The sequence below is a fragment of the Lytechinus variegatus genome, chromosome 8 (assembly GCF_018143015.1).
Source record: "Lytechinus variegatus isolate NC3 chromosome 8, Lvar_3.0, whole genome shotgun sequence".
In the NCBI taxonomy this organism is placed as follows: Eukaryota; Metazoa; Echinodermata; class Echinoidea; order Temnopleuroida; family Toxopneustidae; genus Lytechinus; species Lytechinus variegatus.
Genome location: NC_054747.1, coordinates 42,903,991 through 42,918,881, shown reverse-complemented (window position 1 = coordinate 42,918,881; position 14,891 = coordinate 42,903,991). Strand labels below are relative to the sequence as shown.

At 35.4% G+C, this 14,891-nt stretch overlaps 1 long non-coding RNA gene across 2 annotated transcripts; it reads right to left on the bottom strand.

Annotated features, from left to right (window-relative positions):
- Positions 1-9,473: 9,473 nt before the first annotated feature.
- On the bottom strand, positions 9,474-14,426 carry LOC121419776. Of its 2 annotated transcripts, XR_005970621.1 has the most exons (4): positions 14,322-14,426; positions 12,572-12,657; positions 11,898-12,018; positions 9,474-10,014 (listed from the first exon to the last, which is right to left on the bottom strand). It is a non-coding gene; the product is annotated as an uncharacterized LOC121419776 (long non-coding RNA). The 2 variants fall into 2 exon arrangements; XR_005970620.1 differs by lacking the exon at positions 12,572-12,657 and having other exon boundaries at positions 9,477-10,014; positions 14,322-14,422.
- Between the last annotated feature and the right edge of the window lie 465 nt (positions 14,427-14,891).

Below are 14,891 nucleotides of genomic sequence, written 5' to 3'. Positions count from 1 at the left end.
TCCATGTCATCAAAGGTCATGTAAAGGTCACGACGTGCGCGTACGCGCGCGTCAAATTCTTAAAATGATCAAAATCGCTTTTTCACCAAAGTAGAGTATGTTTCAGGTGATTTTAAGCATTTCAAAAATTTGCGCGCGCGCACAGTTATGCCCGCGTTCCCGCGCGTAACGGCACTATAAAACATAGGATCGCCATTTTTTTTCATATCAATGCACCGATAATGTAATTCTGAACAATTTGATACCTTGATCAACCTTCTACGACAAGTAATAAAGGAATTAGCCTCCATCAAAGTTTACAGCACGCGCGCGCGCGCGCACTAACCATAGACAATATATGTGCAAAAACATGCCTATACAAAATTCATTATAGCTCTTAAGGTAGTCCGTTGACCCCCATTTTTTTCATATTCGAATAGAGTATGGATGGGAGATGTGATTTCATGTCTCATTTGACCCGAAATTTTATCATGACGTCATCAAAATGGCGTCGGAACTCAAAATTCCCATTTTGCTACTTATGACGTCATCATAATTATGCAAATTTGACTCTAACTCTGTAAATTTTTTGTCAATTTTCGCTCAGTTTTTAATATGAAATATGTTGTAGCTGAGAACATGCTCTTCTTAATTTGATGGCTTAATTCACTTTTAAAGGAATGGATCATCCTGAAAAATGGCAAGTTAAAGAGGCATGTCATTTTCGCTCATTTTGTGTGCAATCTCTATGGGAAATGACTTTTTCTCAAAACTGGATTTACATTCCTCAATTTCGCGAGCCATATCTCCATTTCTGTTTGTTGGCTTTCTCTGAGCTTTGAGTATGTTGTAGCTGAGATTGTAAGCTATCGCCAGTGTGGTCTCCATTTTCCGATCAGATGCCGGGATCATGCCCGTATTTCACTTGCAAAATTGGATTTCAGATCTTCTCTTTTTGCTTATGTGTTAAGTCTAAGGGAAGCGTGTAGCTCAATGGGTAAGGCATCAGATTTGCGTCGTTAGGGTCCCCGGTTCGAACCCAAAAGTGGACATAATTTTTTTTTTCTTTTCAACATTTCGCAAATGTTCCTTAATCACCATTACAAGGTATATAAGTTCAAATATCGCACAATTAAGTAGATTAAAATCGTTTTTAATGAGTCTATAACATGTACAATGTGTATCGCCGACTCCTACATGTATTTCACATATTCTCATTTCCCTCTTTTTCAAGAGTATTCAACATATTCTTTTCGTAAGAAAAGTTCAGTTTGCATCATGATGATCGTATTTATCTCAATAAACATGCTGATTGTATTCGTGTTCATAAAATCAGAGACAGATCACCTAATTCGTCCTCATGACGAATTAAAATTCTAGTTTTTATTTATTTTTCTTTTTCCCCCTTTTCTTGTTCCACCAAAATCAGAAAAAGTTATCAATCAATTTTCATTAAAATATTATCAATTATGCAAAGTTATCATGCGATCTGTACGAAATTCAAATTGGTTAAATATATATTTATGTTAAAATGTGCATTATGCTAAAGGTATATACATTTAGTCTACTCCTAACCTTTCCCTATTCCTGTATTTGACATTACTTCTCCCTCTCTATACTTTTCTTTTTGTATCCCTTTTCCAGTATTATACATTAGTATACTTTATTTTTTTTACTGTTTCGCTTGTTTGTTTACTAAAATTTTAATATGTACAAATTCATGCAATTCAGCCTTCGGCTGCTAATTGAATTTTATCACAATAAATACCATTTATCTCTACAAGTTTACCGTCAAACGGTCATCGTGACGTCATCTACGCGCCATTTTGTAAAATCACATTATCAACAATATCTCCATTATCAATCATCAAAAAATAACAATATTAACATCAAATTAACTTCAAATCAAGGGTCAACTGTCCATGTCATCAAAGGTCATGTACAGGTCACGACGTGTATGTACGCGCGCGTCAAAATTTTAGAATGCTCAAAATCACTTTTTGATCAAAGTAGAGTACGTTTCGGGTCATTCTAAGCATTTCAGGAATTTGCGCGCTCAAAGGTTTTCGCGCGCGTTTACGCGTGTAACGTCCTTACGCAACGTGAAATCTCACTTTCTTTTACGTCAATGCATTTCTTATAAAATTCCTAATAATTTGATACATTAATCAACTTTCTACGATCAGTAATAAAGGAACTAGCTTCCGTCAAAGTTTCCATTACGGGCGCAAGCGTGCGTTCATAATGGGCCAAACATGTGTAAAAACATGCCTTTACAAAATCCAATATAACACTTCAGATAGTCCGCTGACCCCCAAATTTTATTATACATTCGGATCGAGTATGACTCGAAGATGTGATTTCATGTTCTATTAGACCCTAAATTTTATCATGACGTCATCAGAATGGCGTCGGAATTAAAATTTTCAATTTTTGTTTTATGACGTTTTAATAATTTTGCAAATTAGACTATAACTCCGTAATCATTGGTCGTTTTTCGCCCGGTTTTCGACATATTGTAGCTGGTTTCATATTCTTCCAAATTATTTTGCAATCTTATCATTTTGAGCAGGAGATCATCATAAATATTAACAATGTATAAAAGCATATTATTATGATAAAACTTGCACTTGAAAAATTCAATTTGAGGTTATATTTTATCGTTGCCTTGCAATTGTACGGCAGTTACTATGGTCTGATGGTTAGTGCATCTGCCTTGTAATGCGAGGGACCCTGGATCGAAACCCATCAGGATCTATTTTTTTATTTCTTAAATTTTGTCTCATTTTGGGTGTAACCCTCATAAGCCAGTTTGGGGTTCCATTCTGTGCAAAATAAAAAGTTTATTCGTACTAAAAGAACATAATTGTTTTATATTTAATGAGATATTAGCAACAACCTTGATGTCTTTCTTATTCTTTTGGATTGTGCGTTTCAATACATCCATAAAAACAACAATGCGTGTACCAGCAACTGGTATTTCAGAGTTGGCCAAGTATTGTTATAAGAACATGCTAACGCATTCCAAGAAAAAAATGCAACAAATACCTCCATCAGTGTTCATTGCTTTGCTATTCTATTCACCTGGTCGAAGTTTCTCTATCCTGCTATGTAAGGCATGCTTGCATATCTAGCAATCAAATCTACCTATCGTAATGTAAGAAATCAAAGTTCATTCGGTCAACATTGCTCATGAGGTAACTAAAATCTGGTCTGTGGATACTGATTTGAAATTTTCAAAATTGGATTCTAGATTCTTGCATTTCGTCAACACTTTACTCACTATTTCGTGTTATCACTAGCTAAATTGATATTGACATTCTTAAGGAAAACAAGATCTTTTCATACCACCTTTTACTTCTACTTCTTTCAACAGTATTCAGCATGTCCTTTCATTACTATAATTGCACTTATTATCACGATGGTCATATTGATCTGCTTTGACATATTATGATAACAAAATTAGATCGTGATCATGATCATGAGATTCAGAGACAGATCACCTAATTCGTCCGTAAGACGAATCAAAATTGTAGTTTTTTGTTATTTTTTTTTTTTGGGGGGGAGGTTTTATACTTTGTTTTTTGCATTCTCACAAAATTGTTCTCGTTATGAATATATGAGTAAAGAGGGCTGTCAATTCCAACTCTCGTTGCACTGCAATCATCACACTCATTGTTTATTTATTCATTTATTATTGTTATTATTATTATCATTATTAGCATGACTATTATCATTATTATCATTTTTCTCCTTCACCTTATTCTTATTATCATTAAAGGGATGGTCCGGGCTGAAAGTATTTATAGTTTTATAAATAGGGCAGGATTCACTGAGCAAAATACCGAAAATTCACCAAAACCGGATAACAAAGTTATTGAATTTTAAAAGTCAATACGGCAAGGGCGAAATAAAAAGTATGATGTGTGTGATCCTTTATTTACAAAATTCTGTGAATATCATGCATTTTCCGCAATGCGGTTTTTTTTTCATTCTTCCTCATTTGTTTTATTAGCGAGAAATAATTAATATTAATCAATGTATTATTTCTTCCGATGATCCGCTTTCTTTTGATTTTCCCTTTTTGCAAGCAAAAAGATGATGGGTAAATACCCCTACACGCTGAGCTCATATGCCAAATCTGAAATCATATACTACTAAGGGTGCGTTTATTCGACACTTTTTTACCCTAGAATCATGATTAGAATCATGATTCAAATCACGATTCTGCAGAATCACGATTGCGTTTAGTCGAAATTGAATATAATCATGATTAGAATCACAAACATGAAACACGAAAAAAGGGGCGTTTGGAAAGACGTTTCTGTAGAATCACGAACGAAAAAGGTCGTATGAACGATATCGTGATTTGAATCATGATTCTATGACGTCATTGTGTCGTGCTTCTTCCGGGTTCGACTCAAAGGCGCGCGCTGTGTTTCGTGCAGGTTAATTTTCATGTAGCAGTATTGCCAGCATTTTAGGAATTATCATTCTGTGTATTGTACCCCCGGGGTTGTACTGTCCCTGATAGCAAAAACTAGGTAAAAAGACGTCATATTGACGTCATTTTACGACGAGTATCACGTCGTTTTGACGTCGTAAAAAGACGTCTTAAAGTCAAGTATTTGCACCAACGCACGTTGTCATATCAACGTCGTAAAATGACGTGATTATGACGTCTTAATAAGTCGAATACGACGTCCTTATGACGTTTTTACGCCATATTCCTGACCAGTATTACACGTCTTTATGAATTGATTATGACGTCATTAATGGTTACGTACAACGTCTTTATGACGTCTTTATAACGTATTCATTACCAGTATTATACGTCAGATTGACGTCGTATATTGACGTAATTATGATGACATTAATGGTCACTTATGACATCTTTATGACGTTATTATGACGTAATTAATAGTCACTTTATAACATATTTATGACCAGTATTAGACGTCATCTGGACATGATTTTAAGGTCTTCAATAGTCGACTACGATGTCATAATGACGGAATTTTGACTTTTTTTGACGTGATGATTTACATATGAAGTTGTACATGAAAACACAACTCAAACGTACAGTTAACCTAGCTTAGTTCAAAATATTAAAAAAATCAAATCATGGGTTGATCAGTTCCAATATTTTTACGATTGCAAGATTGACTGTAGGTCCAAGACTTGTCAAGAACAGACAAAACACAAACACCCATACACACAGTCACACACATTAAACGATAAATCAAATACACATTTCAATTATGAACTCAGTAACAAATATTTTATTAATAAATTCAAGAAATCGCGTAACAAAACTTTTTTTTCAAGAATACAGTGTGTGGTGTATTCTTGTAAATACAACATACAACAAGTTGGATTTTACTCTTACAGGGTGCAGATTGCTTTCCCGAAAGTTTGACAAGCTAAAAAAAGGTAATATGGCTTTCAGAATTGGCACCCCCCCCCCCATTCCGTGTCTGGCAAAGAACTATGAAACCAGTTACAATGTCTGTTAACAAATACAGAGGTACAATTTGGATAAATTGCCTATTCATCTATTGCCAACTCGTCCACTGTGATCATGGCCTACCTCATTTAGTCAAATGACAATTGGTCCATCAACGAAATATCTAACAACCATTTGGTCCAATAATCTTCTAATTACCAGCTTGTCTATGACCATTTCATCTCATAACCAGTTGGTCTAATACTAATTTTCTTTTCCTTCATTTTGTCCGATTAACACTTATTACACTTAGTCCAATTAGACAAAATGGTATGGCAATTAAACCAATTGGTTATTCAGAAAAAATGGTGGGTGGACGAACTGATGGTAAACCAAATGATAGTGTTAGACTGATAAACCCATGTAGAGTCTGAGATACTAAGGTAAATACAATACTGATGTCCAAGAAAGATGGCTTCCAAGTACCTTATTTTAAACAAGAAATGGCTTACCCTGAACAATATGTCTGTGAAAATAACACCAGATTTGCAGCGATACTCAAATGGAAGCTCATATTTATTTGGATGTAAGCAACATGTATTCATTTTAACTAAGTATGGTTTGTGATTGTCGCTTAAAAGTTTCACCTTGGTAACAGCAGTTTTCCATATATACATAATAATGAAAAACACCCAAGTTTAAGGTGAATACTTCACTTGCATACATGAGTGAAATTCCTGACACCAGAGCCTGACCCAGTTAAAATATTTCTCGATATTGTGTAGCATGAGTTGTACTGCGTGAATATAATGCTGATATATATAAGAAATAATTGCTTACAAGTATCAAAAATTTAACTAAAATGAGTAAATCAAATACCACATAAAATAAATTTTCTCTTTTAAAGGGGAATGAAACCTTTGGAACAAATAGGCTTGTGTAGAAACAGAAAAATCAAAGAATAAGAATAAAGAAAGTTTGAGAAAATCGGACCAATAATGAGAAAGTTATGAGCATTTAAATATTGCAATCACTAATGCTATGGAGATCCTCCCATTGGCAATGCGACAAGGATGTGTGATGTCACTGATGAACAACTTTCCCTTTGGTGGACTATAAAATACCCTAAAAATGTCTCTTTTTGCTTTTTCTTATGATGATACAAACTCTTTATCCATGCACTCTTAAAAATATTGGGTAAAAATGCTCCATGATGGTAATTATGTATCCAACCAACATTGGGCACTTCTTTTGGGCATTATTATTTATCCAGTGTGATGAAAATTTGCTCATTCTAAAGTAATTTCTGCTTATTTTTTAACCTTACTGGACAATATGTTTCCCGCATTGGGTAAAATACTGCCCCAAATTGGTTGGATACATAATTACCCTCGTGCTGGTTTAAATTTTGCCCAATATTTTTTACAGTGTGATGTATTCTTAAAAAATATGTATTACATGCCCTCATGTAGAAAGAACACGTGATCTATGGATAGATGTGATAAAAGAGGCAATTCAAGTGAAATATATACTAAAGTAAAGGGAAGAGTTGTGCACAAGTGACATCACACATCTTTGTCGCATTGCCAATTTGCTATTCCATAGCATTAGTGATCGCAATACTCAAATGCTCATAACTTTCTCATTATTTGTCCGATTTTTCTCAAACTTTTGTTGATCTGTTTCTTTGATTTTTCTGTTTTCACACAAGCTATCTTGTTCCAATGGTTTCATTCTCCTTTAAGTGAAATCAACTTTTTGTTGGCGTGGACTTCTCCTTTAAAGTATGTAACAATAAGGATCAGTGCGAACGACCCATCATTTCTCGCGCTACAACCCGCCCTTTTCTCTTTTGTTTTGACAAAAATGGGCGTGACCTTACTTTCAAACGGCCATTGCGCCATACAAGTTGACCAATTGAATTAAATATGAAAAAGGTTGTATCATTTTGACCTTCACTTTGACCTCCGGGCGAATAGTTGTCAAACTTGACATTGATATACGTTAATTATCAATCTAATTTTTACAATTCTTCATCTTCTAAATCTTCTCCAATCATACCATTGATCTACGTTATCTTTATTATTTTGTTTTAGTAAAGTTTGTAAAAGCCTCACAATGAACATGACGAATTCCCCCAACTGAAATTATAGTAGAAATAGATCAAAAGAAATCGACCTTTTTCAGATGAATGAAATGAAACATTAAACTCATGTTTTAGGGGGAAGTTAAAGGTCAAGTCCAATTCATTCCAAGCCTGAAAATTAATTTTCATATTATGAAAATTAAAAATAGAAAATAAGGAAAAACATTATCCAAAGATTATAAATTAAATGTCAAAAGTAAGTAATTTGAACAAAAATTCATGATGAATAAATAAGTACAATGTTTTTATTTAAAGGTCAAGTCCACCTCAGAAAAAATGTTGATTTGAATCAATATAGAAAAATCAGACAAGCTCAATGCTGAAAATTTCATCAAAATCGGATGTAAAATAAGAAAGTTTTGGCATTTCAAAATTTCGCTTATTGTTAACAAAACAGTTATATGAACGAGCCAGTTACATCCAAATGAGAGAGTTGATGATGTCACTCACTCACTATTTCTTTTGTTTGAATTAGACAATATTTCAATTTTTACGAATTTGATGATTAGGACCTCCTTGCCTGAAGCACAAAATGTTAAAATAATGGAAATCCACGTGTTCAGGGAGGAATGGAAACTTCATTTCACATGACAATGTCGAGAAAATCAAAACATTTCATATTTCATATAATAAAATACAAAAGAAGGGTGAGTGAGTGAGTGATGTCATCGGTCTCATTTGTTTTGTGAAATGAAGCGAAACTTTAGAACATCATAACTTTCTTATTTAACATTAGATTTTGATGAAACTTTCAGTGTTATGCTTGTTGAATTTTTCTCTTTTTATTCAATTCAAGTTTTTGTCAGGTTGGACTTGTACTTTAAATTAGGCAGGGGCTGCGGAGGCTGAGGGGCTTCCCCACTTTCTTCTAAAACCATGTACAAAAAATTAAAATTTATCATGATTGTGTTTATTAGCATGGTCAGCCCCCCCCCCCCTTGAAAAACCGGTCCGTGGCCCGTGCTTGGTCAACTTTGACGGGAATCAAATTTTGCCAATTGAATTGCCGGAAGACCTGGGGGACGTTTCATTAAGCTGTTCGTAAGTTACGAGCGACTTAACCCTAAAAAGACTGGGGGGCTGATTCAGCCCCCCTCGACATTTTTCCCGATAAACCCGCCGCTTGAAATCTTTTGACCGCGTCGCTCGCTGACTTTTTACTTTCAAGTCTCACGCAACTTTTGAGACCAAAATTGTGACTCCCGGGTATGCGGATTCGAAATTACGCAACATTTCGCAAGTGCATGCAGACCCAAAATAACTCAAAAACGTGAATTTGTGTACGAATCCAATGCAAATAGTGTTTTTAGTCACAATTCATAAATTAGTGCTTAAAATCAATTAAATTATCTTTTTTATGGTCAAAATGAAGTCCCTGACAATTTCCATTGAAAAAACAATAAAAAACAAAAAGTCGAAAAACAGAGAAATACATAAGAAATTTAGAAAACAATAGAATACTTAAGAAAATAAATGTGATGTTGAAATTTTTAAAAAATAAATTTGATCAGATGCCTATCTAGATTATGTGAAACAAAAAGTAGCATTTTAGGGGCATTATTTTATTAATTAGAGCAAACTTATGATTTTACGCATAAATTGGCAAATTAATGAGCAATGAGATTTTTCACAGAATTATATATATTAAAATTTTTTAGATAATGCCATGGGTAACGCGGGTGCCAATTTCCGTCGAGATCGCGCGATGGACGACCGAGATCATAAGGGGGGGGGGGGGGGCTGAATCAGGTCCCCCAATCTTCTTAGGTGTTAAAATAGCCCAGTCTATTTAGGGTTAATAATCATTTAGCACAAAGGAAAGGTTCACTAGTCGTTCTCAAAGTCAATCTTAACTTACTAACAGATTATGAATCAGCCCACTGCACTTTAATGATGAGCAGACCAAGTTGCTCCTGAAAAATGTATTGTACTACATAATTATTCATTCCTATGTAAAGCATCTCTTAAATTATTATCCCCCTAAGTATAAGATTACCGGTAGACCAATTACTCTCTGCCAAAGACAATGGATCTGTTCTATGTTTCATATGATAAAATACAAAAGAACGTCTTTGATCCTCATTTGACCTGTGCTTTGCATTTAATATTAATGTTTTTTGAAACTCAAAATTTCATAACCTTCTTATCTTAGTCAGATTTTGATGAAATTATCAGTGCTTCTTTGGTTTTTCTCTATTTTAATATTCAAATTATGTTTTGGTGGAGTGTACGTTTTCTTTGATAGGCTCCATTGTAATTAGGCAATGTAATTGGTCTAATGTTCTATATTGGGGATAGTACAGATACCGTTGACATATGTGCAAGCTTTATGCACTCTCATTGGCGTATGAAGGATACCTGCAGGGTTGCTAGAAACCATATTCTATGTTTGATTGATCATCCATCTCTGAACTCATCAAGGAAGTACTTTATCTTGTGCCACCTGTAAAAAATAAAAGAGGGGTATTGAGAAACTTATAATAAACATAGCCAAACTATTTCATATGCATGCAAAACTTAATGGTTTCAATTATCAATTCTTGTTATCGCATATTGCCAAAAGTCAGTGATCTACATTATCACTATCGATATCAATATCCATTGATATGAATATCAACATCAGGTGAGGGAGGACATTTGCTTATTCAGTTTATTTTATTCCAATCGCTCAGCTGAAAACTTTTATATTCTGTAATATGAAATATGTAAAAATGAAAGGGTGCTAATTGCATTCACCTTTGTTTACCAGTCTAAACATTTAGAAGTAGAAAAAAAATGAGGGCATAAATGGGGCACTTAATAAGAGGTGAAAGAGGGGACACTGCAGAAGAGATATTTCACTATAAAAAAAAGGAGCGCAAGAGTGTAATAAAGACAATTTGAATCGATATTCAATTAAAAAAAGGAAAAACTCATAAAAGGGAACAGGGGTAGTATTTTGAGATCCATTTCATCTCTGAAAAAAGAATCCCTTAAAATTTATATTCTTCTAAGAACAATTTCATCTTCATTTTATTATCTCTCTAAGACACACCCATTTGTGAAGCAACATCCAATGAGAAAGGCTGTAAATAAAATGCAGCAGTCTCATCTCATTCATCCAATGAAAATCTTTTACGCCAGATGTGGATTTAATCTTTTAATTAGTTACATATGTAAAATTGCATAATTGATGTGTAATGTCGTTTTGATAGTGTCCCTAATCCCCGAAAGAGTGTAACATGGGTCCAATAAAATCATTGTCATTGTCTTTGCAAAAGCAAACAATACTCTTATTCTTATCATTGTTTAGATGTCTATTTCGCATCATAAAAATTGTCTAAGTTGCAAAAACAAACAATACTCTTATCTTTGTTAAGATGTCACTTTTGCATCATTTTATGCATAATTTCAGAGAAAAATTTATTAAACTAAAGTCTTTTGAAATTTTTCATTAACCCTAATTCTGCCAGGGGAGGGCCATAATGCCCCCCCCCCCTTGACAATTTTTGCGATATCTGCTGCGCAAAATTTTTTGACCTCGCCGCTCACTGACTTTTTACTTTTAAGTCTCGCATAAATTTTGAGACCAAATTTGTGACACCCGGGTGCGCGGTTACGACATTACACGTCAAAATGTAAGTGTATTTTTCATGTACAAATCCAATGCAAATAGTGTACCGGGTATTTAGCCAAAATTCAGAAACGTATCATTATTTCTACTTTTACTGATTAAACATTATTAATTTTGCCTTGTTTATGATCAGAATTCACTCTGGAACGATTTTTATCGAAAAAAAAGTAAAAAAAAAAGAAATACATAAGAAATTAAAAAAGCAATAAAATACATAAGAAATCGGTCTTGGCACCAGGATTTTTTCATTCACAATTGTTAGGAATGCTATAAAGAATATTGCACCAAAGATAGCATTCTATGAGCTTTATTTAGTGAATCAGAGCAAAAAGTATGATTTCATAAATAAAATACATAAGTTTCATGAATAGATTAGAACATTAATTCCTAAAAAATAAAAATATATGAATTCAGTGAAATTTACCAATGCAACTGCGTAGATTATGTCACTCTCTAACATCATGCAAATTTTCATTGTGATAGCGCAATCCGTGGCTGAGATCTTAAGGGGGGCCCTAATGCCCCCAAGAATCAAAATACCCCAGAAGATTTAGGGTTAATCTTCAAGAATAATGTTGGAGTATCAGTCACCGTCAATGATTACATAACTTTCCTTCATTCTCATTTTAACTTTGGAACAAATAAACTGAATCAATCATGGAGCTCATATTCATGTAAAAAAAATCCCTTCCAAAAGTGATAATTGTACTCACCACTACACAAAACAGCATATTTGCATGACTTTTGTTCCATCAGTCCATGTTGATGAAATCAGGATTGACACTGAATTAAATGTGGAGCGTAGAGTTGTTCCAACTATCCCAGATGATGTCACTGAAATTGAAATGATTATTTATTTAGTCTATCAAGGTATACATGTCCTAAAGCTTCAGGTACTCACAACTCATTGAACATGCAATTTCAATGGCAAATGCGATGGCAAATGCACAATCTTCGTGACTGTAGTGTGACAAACGACTCTTTTAGTATTAATATTTTGTACATATAATTGCAAATTGTAGAGAAAACAAAAATGCATTTTTTAGGTGTATGCACCTTCATTTATATTTTTCCAACAATAGAACATGTTTTAAAAACTGAGAACTAAGGAACAAGAAAAAAATTGCATGATAAATCGAGTGTGTAGTAGCTATAAGGACACCTTCAAAATCGGGCGGCAAAATTTAAAGGTGTTTGGAAAAGATGGAAGCAATATTTTGGTTTGAGATATTTTCTAATCATAAATTAATATATGATTTGCCACTTTTGGTTAGTGTCCATCACTACCAATTTCAGACACTGACAGGGATTATTTTTTTTTGAAAAAACACATCTCTTCTGAATAGGGTCTATGTACAATTACATTTATAAGCAAGGCCAAGCCTACCTCAAGTGATGTTCGAGCAGGCTTTCCTCCTCTTCATTACCGCTCCACTTCCCTGAACTTCAAGTCGGTGAACTCGTTCAGATACTCTGAGTGGCAAAGGTGGGGAAAAATGCATATTTATTGTAAAAAATATCCCCCAAAAAACATCAACAATAAATAAAAGCTAGATTTCTTGCTCTAATCATCCGGTTACCTCAATAAGACAAAATGCTATGCCTTGGAATGGAAATTTGAGTGTAAAAAAGGGGGTCCCCACTGCGGCACATACCCACCACACATTATGTACTAAGTACCTTGGTTCTAAGACCAGGTCTAAGTCAAGAGTAAGAAATTAAACTTGGCGCTAATGCAGTTTCGCACCGGCCGGTTACCAGCATACCTCATCACCAATATTTGTTCCCAAATGTCATGACAAGTCTCTCAGTCACATTTCGATGTCAATATATCCACCACTTTTCAAAATATCGTGATCGGGAATGGCTGTATTTTGGCTTCGATCTCAACGTCGTTGATCGACACGGCGTAGACATCGCTTCGCAGATCGCTTGGATTCACCGTGCACCGTAATGTTGATATGAACTGAAGTTAGCAACCCAATCATGCGAAAATGTGGTGAACAAACTGCCAGCATACCGCATGCGAATCTATGTTCGCATGAATTGGTTGCTAACTTCCATTCATATCAACATTACGGTGCACGGTGAATCCAAGCGATCCGCGAAGCGACACGGCGTAGACATCACTTCGCAGATCGCTAGGATTCACCGTGCACCGTAATGTTGATATGAACTGAAGTTAGCAACCAAATCATGCGAAAATGTGGCGAACAAACTGCCAGCATGCCGCATGCGAATCTATGTTCGCATGATTTGGTTGCTAACTTCAGTTCATATCAACATTACGGTGCACGGTGAATCCAAGCGATCCGCGAAGCGATGTCGATCAACGACGTTGAGATCGAAGACGAAATACAGCCATTCCCGATCATAATATTTTGAAAAGTGGTGGATCATGTAATGACCTCGAAATGTGACTGAGAGACTTGTCATGACATTTGGTAACAAGTATTGGTGATTAGGTGTGCTGGTAATCGGCCGGTGCGAAACTGCATTAGCGCCTTAAACTTTAATGCATTGTTGGTTGGGGGGGGGGTAATTTTTACAATAAATATTCATTTTATTTTTTCCCACCTTTGAAACTCGGAGTATCCGAATTACGAGTTCACCGAGTTGAGGTTCGGGTAGGTGGAGCGCAGTGTAGCGGTGGTGAAGTGGAGCCTGCACGAACATCACTTGAATTGAAGGTACATGTAATGTAGGCCAAGCCAAAGCCTTAGGCCTAATAAAAAGGCGAGGAAAGGGCACTGTGCAGAGCACCACCACCATGCCATGGCTGCCCATGGCTGGGCTGACAACGTCCACACCATACAAATTAGAGAATAGGGTCTAAAATGATTCTTTGAGATCAAATTTAAGAAGTCATAAGAATGTATTTCAACGTTTGATGATTGGTTAAAGAAAACGTTTTCACATGTTCACAGTCCAAACAGCAAACGCCACGGCTCGAGAGCCGTTGTCATCGCCACAACTCTAGGGTTCGACTTCACGTACCGTACCGTACGGTACTTACGCCGGCACGCACAATACCGCAGGTTGAAATAACTTCATCAGTGATAGGTTATTCTGATTTCTACTGATACTCCAGCTAATTTAGACATATATAGAATATTAGTATACATGTAAATGCTTACCCTGAAGTGTCTTGACATGTCAAAAAGGGCAGGCAGTCAATTGAGAACAAGTTATTACGGACGTCGATTGCACAATCCAGCACTTTCACTCGACTTCGTTCAATAACGGTTGCATTTTCAAATACACGAATCACGTGCGCGCTCTGCTGACGATCGGACTTGGCATCTAGTTTATTCGAAACATGTTTTGGTTGAAGTGTCAAATGAAATATGTATCGATTTTCGACGACGACCTATACCCGGGCGACCTACAGAACCTTTAAACATTTAGGCTAAAAAAAAACACCGGGAGAAAAATAAAGGGAACATTTTGAAAACGTATTTGTTGTATGCATTGGCGGCGGAAGCCAAAAAAATTTAGGGGGGGGGGTCCATATCTCAAATTTTGGGATGCATGGTCCATCTAAAATTTAGGGATGGACGCAGGCAAAAAAAAATGACATTTGAATTTAGGGGAGCGGATTACCAAAAATATTTGACAAGCAAAAAAAGGGGGTTATCATCCTAAACTTTAGGGAGGGGGGTTGGACACAAACATTTCAGGGAGGGGTGGGGGCCCACGTGAATTAA